Source organism: Ranitomeya variabilis, chromosome 5 (assembly GCF_051348905.1).
Source record: "Ranitomeya variabilis isolate aRanVar5 chromosome 5, aRanVar5.hap1, whole genome shotgun sequence".
Classification (NCBI taxonomy): Eukaryota; Metazoa; Chordata; class Amphibia; order Anura; family Dendrobatidae; genus Ranitomeya; species Ranitomeya variabilis.
Genome location: NC_135236.1, coordinates 437,239,199 through 437,262,228, shown reverse-complemented (window position 1 = coordinate 437,262,228; position 23,030 = coordinate 437,239,199). Strand labels below are relative to the sequence as shown.

Sequence of the window (23,030 nt, the reverse complement as noted above, 5' to 3'; positions counted from 1 at the left end):
TAATAGATATTCATTAGATCCGGTTTGATCAGCAAAAATTAACGTTAGATCTCCTTTCCTTCCCGAGATATTGGGGGCGTCAGGTGGGGGGTTAGCTACGGGTTAGCCCCCCCTACTTTGAAATTTGCCGTTTTTTGGATGGATTCTAATAGATATTCGTTAGATCCGGTTTGATCAGCAAAAATTAACGTTAGATCTCCTTTCCTTCCCGAGATATTGGGGGTGTCAGGTGGGGGGTTAGCTACGGGTTAGCCCCCCCTACTTTGAAATTTGCCGTTTTTTGGATGGATTCTAATAGATATTCGTTAGATCCGGTTTGATCAGCAAAAATTAACGTTAGATCTCCTTTCCTTCCCGAGATATTGGGGGTGTCAGGTGGGGGGTTAGCTACGGGTTAGCCCCCCCTACTTTGAAATTTGCCATTTTTTGGATGGATTCTAATAGATATTCGTTAGATCCGGTTTGATCAGCAAAAATTAACGTTAGATCTCCTTTCCTTCCCGAGATATTGGGGATGTCAGGTGGGGGGTTAGCTACGGGTTACCCCCCCCTACTTTGAAAGTTGCCATTTTTTGGATGGATTCTAATAGATATTCGTTAGATCCGGTTTGATCAGCAAAAATTAACGTTAGATCTCCTTTCCTTCCCGAGATATTGGGGGCGTCAGGTGGGGGGTTAGCTACGGGTTAGCCCCCCCTACTTTGAAATTTGCCGTTTTTTGGATGGATTCTAATAGATATTCGTTAGATCCGGTTTGATCAGCAAAAATTAACGATAGATCTCCTTTCCTTCCCGAGATATTGGGGGCGTCAGGTGGGGGGTTAGCTACGGGTTAGCCCCCCCTACTTTGAAATTTGCCGTTTTTTGGATGGATTCTAATAGATATTCGTTAGATCCGGTTTGATCAGCAAAAATTAACGATAGATCTCCTTTCCTTCCCGAGATATTGGGGGTGTCAGGTGGGGGGTTAGCTACGGGTTAGCCCCCCCTACTTTGAAATTTGCCATTTTTTGGATGGATTCCCATAGATATTCGTTAGATCCGGTTTGATCAGCAAAAATTAATGTTAGATCTCCTTTCCTTCCCGAGATATTGGGGTGTCAGGTGGGGGGTTAGCTACGGGTTAGCCCCCCCTACTTTGAAATTTGCCATTTTTTGGATGGATTCCCATAGATATTCGTTAGATCCGGTTTGATCAGCAAAAATTAACGATAGATCTCCTTTCCTTCCCGAGATATTGGGGGCGTCAGGTGGGGGGTTAGCTACGGGTTAGCCCCCCCCTACTTTGAAATTTGCCATTTTCTGGATGGATTCTCATAGATATTCGTTAGATCTGGTTTGATCAGCAAAAAATAACATTAGATCTCCTTTCCTTCCCGAGATATTGGGGTTGTCAGGTGGGGGGTTAGCTACGGATTAGCCCCCCTACTTTGAAATTTGCCGTTTTTTGGATGGATTCTAATAGATATTCGTAAGATCCGGTTTGATAAGCAAAAATTATTGTTAGATCTCCTTTCCTTCCCGAGATATTGGTGTTGTCAGGTGGGGGGTTAGCTACGGGTTAGCCCCCCCTACTTTGAAATTTGCCATTTTTTGGATGGATTCTAATAGATATTCGTAAGATCCGGTTTGATAAGCAAAAATTAACGTTAGATCTCCTTTCCTTCCCGAGATATTTACAATCTTTTTCTGGGGGAGGGGGCTAACCCGTAGCTGTCTGAATGCAAAATCCTACAGAGACAAGTAGCGGCTGGGAAAATTCATTGTGGCGGTCTGGACTAGAAATAGGAAAAGCAAATGACCCCAGTAACAGCAAACATCGCATGTGACCATTCGATATAAGGCCTCTTTCACATGATCTTAGATTTGTTGTGTAATACTCTGTTTTTCACGCATGTGTATTTCACGATGAAATGTACCCATTGAAACCGATGCGTTTATTCTCATGTGTTATTTTCACGCATACGCAAATGCGTGTAAAAAAAAATCCAGCATGTTCTATTTTGTAGCATATTACACGATTAGCCCATTAATACAAATCACTGGGCTGCGTGAAATACGACGGTAAATACACAGTGAGAACGCGCAATACGCATATGATCGTGTGAAAGAGGCCTAAAGGTAACAATCACTAGTGCGGTCTGCAGAGCGCCTGTGGAGCTAGTTTCTGCCTATCTATGGTCACTGTAAGGGGGTAATATTGGTCTTTGCATGGTGTTTTATTTAGTCACAGTATGGCAGTATTATTTTATTACTACGTTGGTGTAACTCTCATCAGAGTGGGGGCAAGTAGGAAATCTTGGGTGAGTTCCCACACTTTTTTCCCAGAACTTGACCCCTGGTAGTACCTGATCTGTAATCCAATGTGAGCATGTGATGTATGGTGCTGAAGGGGTTCCCTGGGATTTCCCCAGGCTGCAGAACGCTGGTGGGGTGACGTCACCCTGCCAGCGGGAAAGCTCAGGTAATCCTTACACTGCCACAACAGAGAAATGCCGGTGAGCAGTGCTCCCCTGCATATCGTCCTACCACTTCACTGCAGCGGCACGGGTACTCACGGCCTCCCTTGCTGTCGGCTACCTGTGGGTCTTGTACTGCAGGGCTTGTCTGTGGTTCCCTGGCGTTTCCCTGGCATAGGACACTGGAGGGGCGACGTCACCCCACCAGCAGGAGACACCAAGGAGCCCCTGCAGTACCACATTCAGAGTTTAACCCCTTTCTGACCTTGTACGGGATAGTACGTCCAAGGTCAGAACCCCCGCTTTGATGCAGGCTCCGGCGGTGAGCCCGCATCAAAGCCGGGACATGTCAGCTGTTTTTGAACAGCTGACATGTACCCGCAATAGCGGCGGGTGAAATCGCGATTCACCCGCCGCTATTAACTAGTTAAATGCCGCTATCAATTGCTGACAGCGGCATTTAACCGGCGCTTCCGGCCAGGTGGCCGGAAATGAGCGCATCGCTGACCCCCGTCACATGATCGGGGGTCAGCGATGCTTCTTTATAGTAACCATAGAGGTCCTTGAGACCTCTATGGTTACTGATCCCAGCTAGCTGTGAGCGCCACCCTGTGGTCGGCGCTCACAGCACACCTGCATTTCTGCTGCATAGCAGCGATCTAATGATCGCTGCTATGTAGCAGAGGCGATCGAGTTGTGTCAGCTTCTAGCCTCCTATGGAGGCTATTGAAGCATGGCAAAAGTAAAAAAAAAAGTAAAAAAAAATGTGAAAAAAGTAAAAAAAATATAAAAGTTTAAATCACCCCCCTTTCGCCCCATTCAAAATAAATCAATAAAAAAAAAAAATCAAACGTACACATATTTGGTATCGCCGCGTTCAGAATCGCCCGATCTATCAATAAAAGAAAGCATTAACCTGATTGCTAAACAGCGTAGCGAGAAAAAAATTCGAAACGCCAGAATTACGTTTTTTGGTCGCCACGACATTGCATTAAACTGCAATAATGTGCGATCAAAAGAACGTATCTGCACTGAAATGGTATCATTAAAAACGCCAGCTCGGCACACAAAAAATAAGCCCTCAGCCTACCCCAGATCATGAAAAATGGAGACGCTACGTGTATCGGAAAATGGCACTTTTTTTTTTTAGCAAAGTTTGGAATTTTTTTTCACCACTTAGATAAAAAATAACCTAGTCATGTTAGGTGTCTATGAACTCGTACTGACCTGGAGAATCAATGGCAGGTCAGTTTTAGCATTTAGTAAACCTACCAAAAAAGCCAAACAACAAACAAGTGTGGGATTGCACTTTTTTTGCAATTTCACTGCACTTGGAATTTTGTTCCCGTTTTTAGTACACGACATGGTAAAACCAATGATGTCGTTCAAAAGTACAACTTGTCCCGCAAAAAATAAGCCCTCACATGGCCATATTGACGGAAAAATAAAAAAAAGTTATGGCTCTGGGAAGGAGGGGAGCGAAAAACGAACACGGAAAATCCAAAAGTTAAGAAGGGGTTAATTCCGGCTCAGACAAAACAGGTGTCATATTTAAGCAGTGTGAACTTAGCCTAAGGCCTCTTTCACACTGGCGTTGTGCACTGCACGTCGCAATGCATCGTTAAGGGGAAAAAACACATCCTGCAAAGTTGTCTGCAGGATGCGTTTTTTCCCCATAGACTAACATTAGTGACGCATTGTGACGCATTGACACACGTCGCAACCGTCGTGCGACGGTTGCGTCATGTTGCGTCGCACCGTCGGCACCAAAAAACGTTTTTTGGTGTGTCGTGTGCAGCATTTCCGAACTCCGCCCCCTCCTCCCACAATGGGGCAGCGGATGCGTATAAAAACTGCATCCGCTGCCCCCGTTGTGCGGCGCTTCCACAGTATGCGTCGGTACGTCGTGCCGACGCAGCGCGACGGCCCCGTACCGATGCTAGTGTGAAAGTAGCTTAAAGGTACCTTCACACTCAGCAACTTTACAACGAGAACGACATCGATCCGTGACGTTGCAGCGTCCTGGATAGCGATCTCGTTGTGTTTGACACGCAGCAGCGATCTGGATCCTGCTGTGATATCGCTGGTCGGAGCTAGAAGTCCAGAACTTTATTTGGTTGTCAGGTCGGCGTGTATCGTCGTGTTTGACAGCAAAAGCAACGATGTCAGCAATGTTTTACATGGAGCTAACGACCTGTGAGAACGGTAAGTGCGTCACCGTTACGTCACTGGATCGCTCCTGCATCGTTCTGGAGCTGCTGTGTTTGACGTCTCTACAGCGACCTAAACAGCGACGCTCCAGCGATCGGCTCGTTGTCTATATCGCTGCAGTGTCGCTGAGTGTGACGGTACCTTAAGTCAGCAGATAAACTTTAATATGCCACTATGACATATCAAAAGTTACCTGAAAGTTAACAGGTGGGATAGCAGTGGAACAGAGGAACACAGCATGATGGAGCCGATCACATGCTTATCAGCTCCCTAAGCACTGCATGATGCCATTGAAAACCATATATGGAAAAACCAGGTGGGGCAATGGCTTGAAAACCAACTTAGCTCCTTTTACATTTGCATGTAGTTTTATCAACACAATGTATCAACTTTTGAGTGATTTTGATCCCACCCTCTGTTTGACCCTTTCTTTGGATGCTCATTTTCACTTCAGTCATAAGAGCAGGCAGAGAAACACATCCTCATACAAGTGTGTTCACTAACTAAATGTGAAGGTAGGTATTGATTTCCTATGTATGGCATATTTCTATGCAGGAAGGTCTGATCTACTGTTTGTAACTATCCTATCTTTATCTGTGCATGAGTGTGTGTATGGATCTGCTGATCAATGTATGCAGATATGGATGGCAGCAGGAGAATGGATGTAGAGAGCTGTGTGTTAGGAAATTAAATCCCACTTTAGGCTGCTTTCACACTAGCGTCGTACGACGCACGTCGCTATGCGTCATTCAGGATGCGTATTTTCCCCATAGACTAACATTAGCGACGCATTGCAACACATTGACACACGTCGCAACCGTCGTGCGACGGTTGCGTCGTGTTTTGGCGGACCGTCGGCACAAAAAAACATTACATGTAACTTTTTGTGTGTGTCGTGTCCCCCATTTCCGACCGTGGGTGCGTGGCCGGAACTCTGCCCCCTCCTCCCCGGAGCTCACAATGGGGCAGCGGATGCGTTGTAAAACTGCATCCGCTGCCCCCGTTGTGCTGCAATTTCACAGTATGCATCAGTACGTTGGGCGGACGCACTGCGACGGGCCGATGCTAGTGTGAAAGTAGCCTTAAGCACATAAGTGCACAATAGGAAAATGTGCCAAGTAGCTGCAAACCAGTCCTTTACTTCAAGCTTCTCCATTACGTTATTTGTGTTGGCCAATTTATTCATATATAGAATATTAGTCATTCACACAAGTGTTAAATGCTTCACTGAAATGCTAAGAACTGGCAGCAGAGCTGGGTCTAGTGACCACAGACCACATGGCCAGCCTAATCGTGCTATTAGATAGCCGGCATGCGCTCAGTTCCGGGCACTGCAGCACCCAGACGGCACCTCGGAGTGGAGCGCCACTGGTGTCATTATTCTGTGTGTCTGCAGGACAATACAGGCCTGCTGACAGCTGCATAGGGTAGCATTAGGTGGAAGATTCCCTTTTATGCACACCAACATATATAAATACAAAAGAAAAAGAATAGAATCTAAGTCCGCAAGGACAGGGTCCTCTCCCCTCTGTACCAGTCTGTCACTGTAAACTGGTTTACTGTAAGTGATATCTATAACCCTTTCTCATGTACAGCACCATGGAATTAATGGTGCTATATAAATAAATAATAATAATAAGAAGAAGCATGATGCCCATTAAAGAGGCATTCCCAGACTGATGGGTGTGCAGAGGCATGCAGTCTGAGGCAGCTAATTATCTTATCTGTCTCCTCCTCCAGCTTATGTGTTTAGATGGCCGACATCATCCACTATACTTGAGGAACTCCCCTGCTGGCACTGTTTACTTCCATGCAGGCTCATGTGCAGATTGCAAGTACACAAGAGTGTGCCAGATGTCAGCTATCCAACCACCTCCAGCTCATGGACCAGAGGAGATGCCAGAGAAATGATAGTCGGCGGCCTGAAACTGCATTGAAACTTATTAATTCTCTGAGGGGCAGACGACAGGCAGTGCTCTGACCATCAGGGAATGACGGCAAGAATAATGCTGCGAGCAGCATTTTCTCCCCACTACTTTCCCACCCAGTCTTACGATGACATGACGGGACGGTGAAGTAGTGGGGGAAAAAAAGGTAATGATAGTCCTATTTAAAGTGAATGGGACCGTCACGTCGCCTTTTTTTTTCCTGCCATGATGGCAGTCATTGATGGGGAAAAATTGTGAGCATGGACACAGCCTTAAAGAGTACCTGAACCTTTACTCTGTATTCTGTCATGCTGTGGCTGATGGCCACAGCATGACAGAAAACTGTGTGCAGCTGCAGCTGTGCTCCAGGCCTCCTGCAGCCCGCAGTGCTGCTGCAAATGCCACATCACCCCTCCTCCCACCGCCAGAGCCAGGAATCGCTTGACTGATCTGGCAAAATGATAAATGAGTCTAGGTCCTCGCGCTGGGGGCAGGCCAGGAGTGGCTGCGATGTGGCCGCTTCCTGGAATGAAGGCCACGCCCCCTGCAACATCACATGATGCAGCAGACTGCCGCGTCATGCGACGTCGGCTCTTGGCCCGTTCAATGGCTGTGGGTGGGCGGGCCTCAGCGGCGGTGTAATGCCTAATGACCTGGTTCATCACCAGCTCATTGAAGGTTTCCACTCACCAGATTCGGCGGGTTAGGGGGGCCCCCGACCAGTGCAGCGGCGTTGGGGACAGATGTCCCACAGCACTAAAGCACATACCTTACTGTCATGCTGTGGCCAGCAGCCAAAGCATGACAGAATTAAAAAAAATGAAAAATTAAAAGAAGGTTCCGGTACCCTTTTAACAAAATCCATTTTTTGATGACAGTTCAACTTTACAATGACATTCCAACCAAAACACTGAGATGTCCCTGGTGTATTGGCGATTAAGTAGGATCACTTTCCATGTTACATGCAATAATAATGTTTTTTGAAACTAGACATATACCTTTTAATATCTTAATAGTGACAAGAAAAAAAAACATACTAGCTTATCCATTTAATTGTTTTCCTATTTTTGTTTTTAGATGCCACGAAAACCCTCTATTGATAGTCAGACATTAAAAAAAACATTAAAATCTTATCCTGGCATTTTCAATGCTAATGGAAAGTTAAAGTCAGCCTCTGATCCTATCTGGAGGGAAGTATGTTCTCACCCCTCCTTGCAGAAATATAGCTCCTTGATGGAGGAATCAGAAACTTCCCAGGCTATATTTAAACCCAAACAGATACATGACTATGTATTTCAAAATAGGTATGATTTGCAGACATTCTTACGTATGGAACATAACATCTTGCCTCAATCAAAAGATACAGAACCTAAGGAGTTGTGGCCTGACACAAGCACATCTGATGAAAACTCTTCAGACGAACACTCTTCAGAGGGTGGCTTTGTGCGCACACAGGGACAAGAACCAACACTTCTATGGCATGTATTAATCCCTTATGACCAATACTTAGAGATCAAGCCCAAAACAGTGTTCTATAATGAGGGTGACAGCAAAAAGAGGCGCAGGGTGCTCAAAAAACACGCATGGACTTCTATTATAACAGAGGTTCTTTATAAACAGCATGGACTCCCATGTGCCTTCTCCTTTAGGAGGAACAAAGTTCGTATGGGTGAAGACAAAGCAAGAAAGTTCTTAACTGCAGATGGGCATTGCACAGAGTGCAAAGCAGCAGTGCATATTTCTGCAGAAGAGGAACCTGATCTGGGAAACCCTTTAATTCTTCATGTTCGAGCCCCTGACACAAGACCCATACCACATTCCAAAAAAAATCAGTTGAGAGGTGAGAAGAGAAGGAAACTTGGAGAAGAAATGTTAAAAACTTTACCCTCCAATTGGAGACGAGAAACAATTGATTCCGAAATAGCATTTGGAGAAAAGGAACCACCAACCATACCATCACTAAGAATTTGTCAAGATGCTAGGCAAGAAGCTATGGATAGGATGTTTGGTACACCAAAGTTGAAAGATCCAGTTTTATCACTGTCTCAGATGAAGAGTACTCATAAGTATGCAGGAGATATTCATACTATCTCATATGATGGTTTTTTTGTTCATTATTGGTCAAAGGAACAAATATATATTTTTAAGAAGTATTGTTCAAAGCATTGCTTCCCTCGCATTCAAGTAGATGCCACAGGGAGTTTGGTATGCAAAATAAAACGAGAAAAAAAATTGTCTGCTCATATTTTTTTATATGAGATTGTTATTAACTTTGAGAATACACAAATGAGTGTATCTCAAATGTTGAGTGAAACTCAAGATACTCCAACTATAACTTTTTGGCTGGAAAAATGGATAAAGGATGTACAGAAATTGCCTAAAGAATGTGTCTGTGACTTTTCTCATGCATTACTTGGTGCATTGTCACGAGCTCTAAATGACTGTAGCCTTAACACATACTTGAGGACTTGCTTGTTCCTCTTACTTGGCAATAGAAGTGAAAAACCGAAATGCTATATACGAGGAGATGTTGCCCACCTGATTAAAACTGTATGTCGGTGGAAGTGCTTTCCAAAAAATGCAAAACTTGTGAGGAAGTTCTATATACGATGTGTTGGACTTCTGGTCAAGTGTGAATCATTTGACATTCTTAAACAACTTGTTCTCAGTACCTTTATTCTTTGTGTATCTGAGACAACAGGTAATGTCAGTGATCGTGAAACATCAAAATATAAAACATCAAAGGCATACCTTTGCCATTGCATCGAGACTGGGAACTTGAGAATTATTGATGAGTATATGGAGAATTGTCAGGAGACTGAAATACTCAGTGATGAAAATGAAAAGAACTATAGTGAGCCACTGTCAGGTTGGCTAAATGACATTGTGCAAGAAGCAGAAACTGCAAGTCTAGAACAGGGGGAACAGCCAAACCCTTACTTCTGTCCAGATTTTTCTCATAAACTAGTTCAGCTTCTGAAGTATTTTCCTATTTGGACATCTGTGATGCAACCAGTTTTTAAATCACCAAATAAAACAGCCTCTTCTGCATCAGTTGAGGGAGATTTTGGCCTTTTGAAGAACTCCATTCTTCAGCATATTCAAACTCCAATGCGAGTTGACAAATTTGTTGCATTACATTTAAGTGCTCTGTGTGGGCGCTCAAAAATAGCAGCTGCTGTACATGTCACAGAAAGTAACAGTTTAGTAACATTGCAAAAGGAAGAGGTCATCGATGAATCTGCCATAGACAAACATAGGCAGCAGGAAAAAAGTAATGAAAAAGAAGTGGTTAGTGAAAACATAAAGAAACTGACAGACACTCTCCTGCCTCTTCAACAATCTACGAAAGAAACAAGTGTTTTAGAAAGTAGGAACACAGAACAGAGTGTGGTAGAGCTTAGGGAAGAAGAATGTTGGCGGGGTAAAACCAACTCTCAATTGAAAATTGTACATGCTCCCATAGCACAAAATGAAGGTGATAAATCATTGAAGTCCAAGGATTTACTTTCCCCACTGAATATACCTTTCAAGAAGAGACCAACATATTTAACGCCGTATCCAAATATATGTCAAATAATTGATGATCCTTGTACACGAAAAGTTTTAGGTATCCTGCGCAATGGGAATCTCTTGAACACCATTAATATAAATAATAACGTGTATAAGGTCAATAATACATGTCCATTTGACTCTCTGCTGCATAGTTTGTCAACCATGTTTGTTGATTATGACTCATACAGAAACTTCATAATTAACTCTAAAAACCCATTTTTGGGTGTTGTTAAGTATTTTGTGGAATTTGGAGCAAATCAAAACATGTACAGAAAGAGAGCTCAGTTGATACTGGAAAATTACACAAGCCACACACTTGTAGGTGGAATTACGAGTTTGGATGCAGAAGATTACATTGGCCATACAGTAGAAGTGTTTTTAAAAGACATCCCCAGTTCAACAGAAATATCTACATGTCAAAATGTCACATGTAAAAACAACAAAGAACGATGCAATATCTTTTGGCCAATCAACACTAATGATGTAAAACATGGTTTTGAGCATGCTATGCAAATTTCATCTAAGGTCATTAATAAACCATGTACACCCAACTGCAGCCAACGTACTACGATTATCTACAAACCAGGACCACATCTTATAATAGAGCCACGTGTTGGTTTACCGATAAAGCAACGGATCTCTGAATTCCCCACTCAAGTGATCATATCAGATATACGTTATACATTAGGAGCCATTATAATGCATGTTCAAGGAAACCATTACATTTCTTATTGTAGAAGAAAGGACAGTTGTTGGGAAGTTTACGACGACATGAGCTACTCTGTAAAAAACGTAGACCCAAATAAATTATGTGGAAATGCAGAAGTTGTAATATATGTTAAAATGTAGCTTTTCCTGTTTACAGGTATAACAAATGAGTAAAGACAGTCGCTCTTTAAAGAGTAGCTAAACTTTTAAGCAAGTTTACCTCTATTGTCTCCTCGGGCCTTGTTGTTATGACTTTACTTAGTCCTGCAGCAGTACAGCGCAACTGGCCGCTGCATTGCACTGTCTCCCCAATGTCCACCAGATATTTCATCTTGCTGGTGACTACATATGTAGTCAGTCACCCAAGATTGCACCAGAAGTGATCAGAGCCTTCCTTTCCTTATTGCTAATCAGATTTCAGAGGAAAGGAAGCCTCCGATTGGGGCTGATGCTATCTTGGGTGACTACACATGTAGACACTTGCCAGAGAAAATATTGGGTGGATGTCAGGTAGACAGAGTGGGTGTAAATGGCAAGAACCATGGCTGATACCACAGTGTAGGAACACAAAACTGGCAGGACTAAAGGTACCTTCACACATAACTATTTCGTTAACGATATCGTTGCAACGTCACGCTTTTTGGTGACGTAGCAACGATCCCGCTAACGATCTCGTTATGTGTGACAGCGACCAACGATCAGGCCCCTGCTGGGAGATCGTTGGTCGTAGGGAATAATCAGGACCTTTATTTCATCGCTGATCACCCGCTGTCATCGCTTGATCGGCATGTGTGACGCCGATCCAGCGATGTGTTCACTTGTAACCAGGGTAAACATCGGGTTACTAAGTGCAGGGCCGCGCTTAGTAACCGGATATTTACCCTGGTTACCTTTGTAAAAGTAAAAAAAAAAAAAAAAAACACTACATACACACATCCCGATGTCTGTCACGTCCTCCGCCATCAGCTTCCCTGCAATGACTGTCAGCGCCGGCCGTAAAGCAGAGCACAGCGGTGACGTCACCGCTGTGCTCTGCTTTATGGCGTGCAGTGCAGAAAAGCTCTCGGCAGCAGCGCGTGAATGCCGGGGGACGTGACAGACTCAGAATGTGAGTATATAGTGTTTCTTTTTTTACTTTTACAATGGTAACCAGGGTAAATATCGGGTTACTAAGTGCGGCCCTGCGCTTAGTAGCCCGATGTTTACCCTGGTTACCTGGGGACTTTGGCATCGTTGAAGAAGGTTCAACAATGCCGAAGTCTTTCCCCTGATCGTTGGTCGCTGGAGAGAGCTGTCTGTGTGACAGCTCCCCAGCGACCACACAACGACTTACCAACGATCACGATCGCTGGTTGTGATCGTTGGTAAGTCGTTTAGTGTAACGGTACCTTAAGGTAAGTTATAATGAGGGTGGGGAAGCCAATTGAGTTAAACTGGTTTGAAAGTTAAGCTATTCTTTAAAACACTTCTTGTAAAGCTAAGGCTGGGGGTCAGGGGGGTTTCATTCAGCTCCTCTGTCAAAAAGAAGAGGCTGAATACAACAAAACAAAGACTTTTGCTTGAATCAGCTCCTCACAGGCTGAGCACAGCTACAGCATCTACTAGGAGCTAAAGCCAGCCTCGGAGCGTTCTGACCGCCACGCACTTCTTTCTATCCAAAGACTGTTTTCCATTCCTAAGTAGGGTTTTTGTATGAGTGGATAAAAACTATAAGGGAAATGGAGATAAATTTATTCAAATATGTTTAATATCATAGAATACCAATAATAATTTACAATAAATATTCACGAAAGATGTAGGCTGTATCTAAAGAATAGAAGTACTGAAAATTCCCATGAGTGCCAAATAACTCAAACAAAGGAAAGAAGAAGAAAAACAGTAACACCCCGGTGTTGGGGTCTTATGGTGTTCTTCTTTCTTTTGTTTGAGTTACTTTGCACTCATGGGAATTTTCAGTCCTTCTATTCTTTAGATACAGCCTACATCTTTCGTGAATATTTATTGTAAATTATTATTGGTATGCTATGATATTAAACATTTGAATACATTTATATCTAGTCACATTAGTAATTTTCTCTGTTTTTTGTATAAGTCAAACACCGATAACTCAGGAACTCCGTCTAGATGTTAAAATATATGTGTTCTATTTATATTACAGGGATTTGCAGTCCTAAACTTTCAGGTTTCCATTGTTAAATATCTATTTCTGTAAGGTATTACTTTTACTTGTGTTTTTCACTGTACTAATAAGTAAGATTTATTTTTCTGATAATTAAATTGATTAAAAATGAGACCACATGAGTTTTTGTTTAGTCTATGTACAGGCATTTTTAACCCCTTGATGACCGGCCATTGACTTTTGCCGACGAGGCTAGTCGGGCCTTATTCCTCCGACATAGAGTTTTCATGTCGGGCGCGGGAATGGCAGCCCCAGCTAGCCCCGTCGGCAATCGCAGGATCCCAGCTGTCCTACCGTCAGCTGGGATCACAACCCCCCAAAATTAAATATTTTAATATTTATTCTACACGGTAAACGCCACAAAAAAATAAAAAAAGCCATAATTTCTATTTTTTTTCTCTGTTTGAGTCAAAAAGTCATAAAACGCGATAAACAAATCGGATATACCCCAAAATGGTCCGAATAAAAACTACAGCTCTTCCAGCAAAAAATGAGGCATCCAACAGCTCTGTAGTCAGACTAATAAAAGCGCTACGGGGCTGCGCATGCGGCGAGGCAAAATCCTCTCTTATTATTTAAAAAAAACGGTTTTACTTTTTAAAAGTAGTAAAAAAAAATAAAATTACATAAATTTGGTATTGGTGTGTCCGACCTGACCCGGAGAATAAAGTCATTCTGTTATTTTTAACGCACGGGAAATTAACTAAAAATAAAACTCAAAAAACATTAGCGTAATTATTTTTTTTTTAATTTTCCCTCTCCTAAAAAATAAATAAAAGTTATACAAAACATTATATGCACCCCAAAGTGGTGTCAAGGAAAAATACAACTTGCTACGCAAAAAACAAGCCCCCCTACTTTGAAATTTGCATTTTTTCTTCTAAATTCTGATAGATATTCATTAGATCCGGTTTGATCAGCAAAAATTAACGTTAGATCTCCTGCCGTTCCTGAGATATTGGGGGTGTCAGGTGGGGGGTTAGCTACGGGTTACCCCCCTACTTTTTACCCCCCGACATTTGCTGGTTTTTTTAATGGATTCTGATAGATATTCGTTAGATCTGTTTGAGCAGCGGCGACTTCGGCAGGGGCCAGTTGTGGGCAGCATCAGGATGTGTCGCGGTGGGGAAGGGGAGCAGTGTGCTGCGATAATTGTGGAGAGGCGGGCCTGTAGGCATCACGGGGGGCGACAATGACTCACTGACCGAACTTTCAGATTGTACCACTCACTCACCAACTCCTCACTTCACTCTCTCTCTGTTGGTCTTCCCCGAATGCTCTGTCCTTGGACCCCTCCTCTTCTCCATCTACACCTCAGACCGCTGCTCAAACGGATCTAATGAATATCTATTAGAATCCATCCAAAAAACGGCAAATTTCAAAGTAGGGGGGGGGGGGGGCTAACCCGTAGCTAACTCCCCACCTCACACCCCCAATATCTCGGGAAGGAAAGGAGATCTAACGTTAATTTTTGCTGATCAAACTGGATCTAACGAATATCTATTACAATCCATCCTAAAAACAGCAAATTTCAAAGTAGGGGGGGCTAACCCGTAGCTAACCCCCCCACCTGACACCCCCAATATCTCGGGAAGGAAAGGAGATCTAACGTTAATTTTTGCTGATCAAACCGGATCTAACGAATATCTATTAGAATCCATCCAAAAAACGGCAAATTTCAAAGTGGGGGGGGGGGGTAACCCGTAGCTAACCCCCCACCTGACACCCCCAATATCTCGGGAAGGAAAGGAGATCTAACGTTAATTTTTGCTGATCAAACCGGATCTAACGAATATCTATTAGAATCCATCCAAAAAACAGCAAATTTCAAAGTGGGGGGGGGGGGGGGCTAACCAGTAGCTAACCCCCCACCTGACACCCCCAATATCTCGGGAAGGAAAGGAGGTCTAACATTAATTTTTGCTGATCAAACCGGATCTAACGAATATCTATGAGAATCCATCCAAAAAACGGCAAATTTAAAAGTAGGGGGGGCCTAACCCGTAGCTAACCCCCCCACCTGACACCCCCAATATCTCGGGAAGGAAAGGAGATCTAACGTTAATTTTTGCTGATCAAACCGGATCTAACGAATATCTATTAGAATCCATCCAAAAAACGGCAAATTTCAAAGTAGGGGGGGCTAACCCGTAGCTAACCCCCCACCTGACACCCCAATATCTCGGGAAGGAAAGGAGATCTAAAGTTAATTTTTGCTGATCAAACCGGATCTAACGAATATCTATGAGAATCCATCCCAAAAATGGCAAATTTCAAAGTAGGGGGGGCTAACCCGTAGCTAACCCCCCACCTGACACCCCCAATATCTCGGGAAGGAAAGGAGATCTAACGTTAATTTTTGCTGATCAAACCGGATCTAACGAATATCTATGAGAATCCATCCAAAAAACGGCAAATTTAAAAGTAGGGGGGGCCTAACCCGTAGCTAACCCCCCCACCTGACACCCCCAATATCTCGGGAAGGAAAGGAGATCTAACGTTAATTTTTGCTGATCAAACCGGATCTAACGAATATCTATTAGAATCCATCCAAAAAATGGCAAATTTCAAAGTAGGGGGGGCTAACCCGTAGCTAACCCCCCACCTGACACCCCAATATCTCGGGAAGGAAAGGAGATCTAAAGTTAATTTTTGCTGATCAAACCGGATCTAACGAATATCTATGAGAATCCATCCCAAAAATGGCAAATTTCAAAGTAGGGGGGGCTAACCCGTAGCTAACCCCCCACCTGACACCCCCAATATCTCGGGAAGGAAAGGAGATCTAACGTTAATTTTTGCTGATCAAACCGGATCTAACGAATATCTATTAGAATCCATCCAAAAAACGGCAACTTTCAAAGTAGGGGGGGGCTAACCCGTAGCTAACCCCCCACCTGACGCCCCCAATATCTCGGGAAGGAAAGGAGATCTAACGTTAATTTTTGCTGATCAAACCGGATCTAACGAATATCTATTAGAATCCATCCAAAAAACAGCAACTTTCAAAGTAGGGGGGGCTAACCCGTAGCTAACCCCCCACCTGACGCCCCCAATATCTCGGGAAGGAAAGGAGATCTATCGTTAATTTTTGCTGATCAAACCGGATCTAACGAATATCTATTAGAATCCATCCAAAAAACGGCAAATTTCAAAGTAGGGGGGGCTAACCCGTAGCTAACCCCCCACCTGACGCCCCCAATATCTCGGGAAGGAAAGGAGATCTAACGTTAATTTTTGCTGATCAAACCGGATCTAACGAATATCTATTAGAATCCATCCAAAAAATGGCAAATTTCAAAGTAGGGGGGGGTAACCCGTAGCTAACCCCCCACCTGACATCCCCAATATCTCGGGAAGGAAAGGAGATCTAACGTTAATTTTTGCTGATCAAACCGGATCTAACGAATATCTATTAGAATCCATCCAAAAAACGGCAAATTTCAAAGTAGGGGGGGCTAACCCGTAGCTAACCCCCCACCTGACACCCCCAATATCTCGGGAAGGAAAGGAGATCTAACGTTAATTTTTGCTGATCAAACCGGATCTAACGAATATCTATTAGAATCCATCCAAAAAACGACAAATTTCAAAGTAGGGGGGGCTAACCCGTAGCTAACCCCCCACCTGACACCCCCAATATCTCGGGAAGGAAAGGAGATCTAACGTTAATTTTTGCTGATCAAACCGGATCTAACGAATATCTATTAGAATCCATCCAAAAAACGGCAAATTTCAAAGTAGGGGGGGTTAGCTACGGGTTAGCCCCCCCTGAAATAGATCGTAAATATCTAATTTTGTAGGGGAGATCTAACGTTAATTTTGGTTGATCAAACCGGATCTAACAAAGATCTAACGAATGGAATCATTTTTTACCCAAATTCTCAATAAGGGGGGGCTAACCCGGGGGTGGTTGATTATGCTCCTATGTTTTATACAGTGCAGAGAGTGTGAACCTAGCCTAAGAGAGCAATATCCAGAAAAAAGCAAAGTGTAAATAGTAAGCAGGCACGCTTGGAGAGAACATTATGCTTCATCCAAATGTTATACACATCACGATACCGGATGGATACAACAATAAGTCAGTTACATGTTAGACCTGCAGCTTATGACTCCATGACCCATCAGAGTTTCATTCATTAAAGAAAGCCAAGGATAACTCCAAGCAGACCACCATGGACAAAAAAGGGAGAATTTCAGCATTTCTTTACCTAATATTTAGTTTTTGGGAAGTAACCAAATTACAAGCCAAACTATAGCTGAAGGTACAGGCACATTCTCACTAAGGCCAGGCACAATACTCACAATTTTGCTATTTTACAAGCACGGAGTCTTACAACATGGAGGGAGTTTCTATTATCTTACAACCAGCAGTTAAATTAGACAAAGGTGTGAATATTCCCTTTGTTGGCTCCAGTACAATGGGAGGAGAATTCTAACAATGAATCCAAAAAAGCATGTCATAGTGGTGGAGCAGAACAATCCTGCTATAACCACAAGTAACACTGGGAAGATATGATCATAGTCTTAGAAGAATTCTGTATGCCGCATCATCCACACTGAGTCCTCTTGGAACAGCATTAGCGGTCTGGCAGGAACTGTTGGGCATGTGTGATGATTAATTACTAATGTTCCCTGCTAGATCAATGGCAAGCTGGTGAAGGAGCAGCTCTGACAGCACAGGGACCTGCACACATCCAGCATGTGCCTGTGACATGAGGCAGACACTAGCATAGCATCACATGTTCAGGCACATAGTGGTCCACAGCCCCTTGGAGGGGGCATGACATGGCCCCCCACACACATGGGCAAGGAGAGGGTCACACAACAGTACACAGCATTACACACCCACCACAAACCATTTCATTGCTGGCTGCATTTCCCTAGTCTTAGCATCACCTTAGAAGACACAATGTACAGAAGCCCCCAATCCAGGGATACATTCTCACAAAAAGCATGAAACAAAGCAAAAGGAAGGAAGGAAGGGTACCTGACAGATGCCATTCCAGGGGTGTAATTCCAGGTTGGTCAAGTGCAAAACCCTTTTTAGCAGGTTACTATGGAAATGCTCTTCCAGATGGGCAAGGCTGAGCCCTGCATCCCATTCACCTAGTGACACCCAGTGATGGGGCTCACAGCCTGCTGCCAGGACTCCTTCCCCGGGGGGACAAGGCTAGCAGATCAGCTCCTCACCGTGCCAGTGCCTGGAAGCAGCATGCCATCCTCACACCAGTCTGGGCTGAGAGCTCTGCAGCAAGTGGCGCTGTTCCTTGGTTTCCAGGCACAAAAGCAGCAGCCACGCAGGCTCTGCACACAGCAGAGACTGGATCATTGCATGCTGCACACTGCCTGGCCAGCACAGGAGAGGCTATTAGCAAGAATCAATCCTGCTAACCCCTTGTATGCTGCAAGGCTCCCCCAGCAGGCACCATGGCAGCACCCCCACTGATGGGGCTGTACAGTAAGGACTGGTGGGTAACAGCTGAGAGCAGGCACTGAGTGCCACCAGGACAGCTGATCATTGCCTCCCTCTCCCCTCTGCTTGGAGGGCATCCAGGAGGACAGAGGTCAGTACCAGCAGGTGGACCACTAATCCCACATTCTGCTAGGAAGGAACTAAGGTTTGTAAAGTAAAATGTCAAGAAACTGGAATAAATGAGCAAATATATACAGTATATACTAACATATCCATACACTGTGGGAACTCCACTGTTGCTGTACATGTAAAAACGCAAGGTTCTTAGGTAACATTTGTGGCATAAGTACCTTACGGTTCTTACATGTACGCGCTATAGTGGAGTTCATGCATGCATAAATCACAGTGTGCTGAGCATCATACATGTATGGCCATATGGCGTATTGTGCATCCGTACATTTAATACTAGAGATGTGCAGGTCCTATTTTTGGTAGTAGTATACACTGGGGAGGCTGGGGGGCTCAGCATCCTTATCTACTCATCTTTCCCACTCCTATGCCTGGTTTCCCTTTCATTTCACCATTCAGATGATGCTGGTTTGGCACATGGAGAGGTAGGACATCGGTGATAGGGACCATCCATATTTAGGTACACCTTGATGAAATTGGATGGCTCTTTTGATATAAAATTAAGTTAATTAACCTTCCGCCAGGCGCACCTGGCACTCCCGAGTTCAGGAGCAGTGCGTCTGTCAGGCACAGGTTATAAAACCACCTACAATATCTAATTATCTCAATTTTAGGACTCTAAAAGAAATCAGTGACCTTCATAAGGATGTACTAAGAGAGAGCACACAAAATCAGATGGCAAAAAGAAAATGTTATAATCATGAACATATTAAAACAACCTCCGGACTTACCCTGGAGGGACGAGACTAAGCAGTTACCTTGGTGTTCAATGGAGCCTCTAGTGGTGAGATCAGGTTTGTGCGGCAGGTAGCTGCCAGGTGTCACTCTAGGGTGACGTCCGGCAGTAGCAGCTGACCCCAAGGGTCTAAGCCGTTTACTCAGAATCTTACCCAGGACATGACTGCCACTTGGGACAGGTTAAGATGGTGCCAACAGGACGGCCTCTTGGGACAGGTTCAGACTGTGCAGTCACCGGATAGCAGACAGGACAGCCACAGAGACAGGTTAGAGACACTGGTCTCAGGTAACAGTTCAGGTACCGCGGAAGCTGACACGGGAAGGATTACTATACTGGACTAATGGGACACAGTATATGGGACATGGGAAACATTGACAGACTAGAGACGGGTTACCTGGCAACATTCAGTTGCACAAACTAATCACCTATGGTATAGCTAGGATTTCAGCTTAGGGAGGGCAAAACATGTGAGTGGGCCTTTAACCAGGTAATCCTGACTATAGCTATGTGGCGCACCCTAATTGCAAGTATAGGGGAACATCAACAGATGACTGCGCTGTGATTGAAAATAAATCTATATACAAAAACGATATATGAGGGCCATATCTTGGTAGATACCAGTCCTGCAGACCATATAAGAGATCACAGTACAGTTATAGATGGTGACTTACAGAGGATGTTCTTTCTTAGGGAGTCATTCAGTTTTCCCGTCTTTTCCATGTGGCCCAGACCGACATGACAACTTCTCCAGCCAGGACTCAGCTGCAGAGACTACAACAAAGACAAATTTGACTCTCACATTTCCAGCACCGTCCATATCTATGTGCAAACTACTCATTCTGCTGATACCCCAATACTGAGCTGCTGCTGCCATATTTGTCCTACTGCACCTGCTATGTGGTACAATAACGGCTCCTCTTACCGCCCCACATAGTAGTGCCTCCACTGTGCCCCTTACATAGTAATAATGACGTCTTTGTGCTTTCTAGATAGTAAAATCCCTCCCTAAAAAATAATGCCCTGTGCTGGTGCCCTCCACATTTTGTACCTAAAAAGTAATAACACCCCATATGCAACTTTGATGGTCACAATACTCTGATTGCTCCTATAACAATAATGCTTAAGTGCCCACTTAAAGGGGACTTGTCACCCCCAAAATTGATGATGAGGTAAGCCCACCATCATCAGGGGCTTATCTGCAGCATTCTGGAATGCTGTAGATAAGCCCCCGATGTTACCTGAAAGATGAGAAAAAGACAGATTATACTCACCCAGGGGCGGTCCCGCTCCGATGGGCATCTCAGGTCCGGTACAGCGCCTCCCATCTTCATTCCATGACGTCCTCTTCTGGTCTTCACGCCGCTGCTCCGGCGCAGGCGTACTTTGCCCTGTTGAGGCTAGAGCAAAGTACTGCAGTGCGCAGGCGCCGGAAAGGTCAGAGAGGCCCATCGCCTGCGCACTGCAGTACTTTGCTCTGCCCTCAACAGGGCAAAGTACGCCTGCGCCGGAGCAGCGGCGTGAAGACCAGAAGAGGACGTCATGGAATGAAGATAGGAGGCCCCGAAGCAGACCTGAGACACCCATCGGAACGGACCGCGGCGGGACCGCCCCTGGGTGAGTATAATTTAACCTCTTTTTCTCCTCTTTTAGGTAACATTGGGGGCTTATCTACAGCATTACAGAATGCTGTAGATAAGCCCCTGATGACGGTGAGCTTACCTCACCATCGATTTTGGGGGTGACAGGTTTCCTTTAACATTAAATAATGTTCCCTGAGTCCCCCCAAGCACAGTAACAATGGCCCCAGTATCGTTGATGTCAGCAGGGGGTCGTGTGATGACTGTTTTGGCTTCTCTCAATTCTCTTCTATTGAGAGAAGCCAACCCTTTCTAGTTGACACAAGTACATAGCAAACATGGGATCCATGACCGCCTGGTAAATGCCAGTGATATTGGGGCTCATGCAGCAGGAACCCTCCAGTGACCATGACATGCCTTCATTTAATCAATCTAATAAATTCCATTCCCACTTACCAGTGAAGTTTGCAGGCAGTGAGGCAGGACAAGGAAGTGTCTGAGTGAAATGCAAGGTGGGCACTAGGACCCAGCGTGTACAAAACTGCAGCCTGACAGAAGCTCCTCAGGTCAGTAAAGCCTGCACTTTATGCAGACTCTGCAACTTGCCACTGAGCTAGTCCGATGCAGAATCTCCGGCAGGCAGGGGAGCAGGCATTTTCTTGCTCTCCTCCTGTGCTGTGTTGTGCCTTGTCAAAAAAGTGACAGGGGCTCTCGGTGGGCCTCTTCATGTGGCGGGGCCTGGGGAGATGGCCCCCTCTGCCCCCCATAGCTACACTACTGACCTGTATACAAAAAAAGTTGCACTCTATCATGCTAAAGCATGTCAATGTGAAATATATGAAATATGAATAGCAAAATGGCTTTTAAATATTTAGAAATGAATGAGATACCTTGCTTAAAATTTGGCCAAATATTGTCTGCCCCTCAACCATTGTCAAGGTGGTTTCATAAGACTGATGGGTCCCTAACCAATGTGAATACCTATATTAGGCTGGAGACACACTAGCGATTTAAAAATCGGTCCGATTTTGATGCAGAAGAGTCGGACGAGTGTAATGCAATTGTCATGCGAGTGTCATGCATTTTTTGTGCGAATGCAATCCAATTTTTGACACCTAGCACCTGATTTACATCAGAATGCAGTGCGATTGCTATCAGACTGCAATGCAATTTTAACATAGTTACATAGTTACATAGTTATTAAGGTTGAAGGAAGACTTTAAGTCCATCTAGTTCAACCCATAGCCTAACCTAACATGCCCTAACATGTTGATCCAGGGGAAGGCAAAAAAAAACCCATGTGGTAAGAGTAAGCTCCACCATGGGGAAAAAAATTCCTTCCCGGCCCCACATACGGCAATCAGACTAGTTCCCTGGATCAACGCCTTATCAAGGAATCTAATATATATACCCTGTAACATTATACTTTTCCAGAAAGGCATCCAGTCCCCTCTTAAATTTTAGTAATGAATCACTCATTACAACATCATACGGCAGAGAGTTCCATAGTCTCACTGCTCTTACAGTAAAGAATCCGCGTCTGTTATTATGCTTAAACCTTTTTTCCTCCAGACATAGAGGATGCCCCCTTGTCCCTGTCTCAGGTCTATGTTTGAAGAGATCATCAGAAAGGTCTTTGTACTGTCCCCTCATATATTTATACATTAAAATAAGATCACCCCTTAGTCTTCGTTTTTCCAAACTAAATAGCCCCAAGTGTAATAACCTATCTTGGTATTGCAGACCCCCCAGTCCTCTAATAACCTTGGTCGCTCTTCTCTGCACCCGCTCTAGTTCAGCTATGTCTTTCTTATACACCGGAGACCAGAACTGTGCACAGTATTCTAAGTGTGGTCGCACTAGTGACTTGTATAGAGGTAAAATTATGTTCTCCTCATGTGCATCTATGCCTCTTTTAATACATCCCATTATTTTATTTGCCTTTGTAGCAGCTGCCTGACACTGGCCACTGAATATGAGTTTGTCATCCACCCATACACCCAGGTCTTTTTCATTGACGGTTTTGCCCAGAGTTTTAGAATTAAGCACATAGTTATACATCTTACTAC

General features: G+C 44.2%; 1 protein-coding gene across 2 annotated transcripts in view; it reads right to left on the bottom strand.

Annotated features, from left to right (window-relative positions):
- The window catches only part of NAV3 (neuron navigator 3), an 898,866-nt gene extending 880,484 nt beyond the window's left edge, over positions 1 to 18,382 (bottom strand). The window contains exon 1 of one of the 2 annotated variants that reach the window (XM_077265345.1): positions 18,031 to 18,382. The gene's annotated coding sequence lies outside the window, so the exon portion shown is untranslated. The remainder of the gene's footprint in view (positions 1 to 18,030) is intronic. The other variant, XM_077265346.1, reaches the window with a different exon arrangement.
- Between the last annotated feature and the right edge of the window lie 4,648 nt (positions 18,383 to 23,030).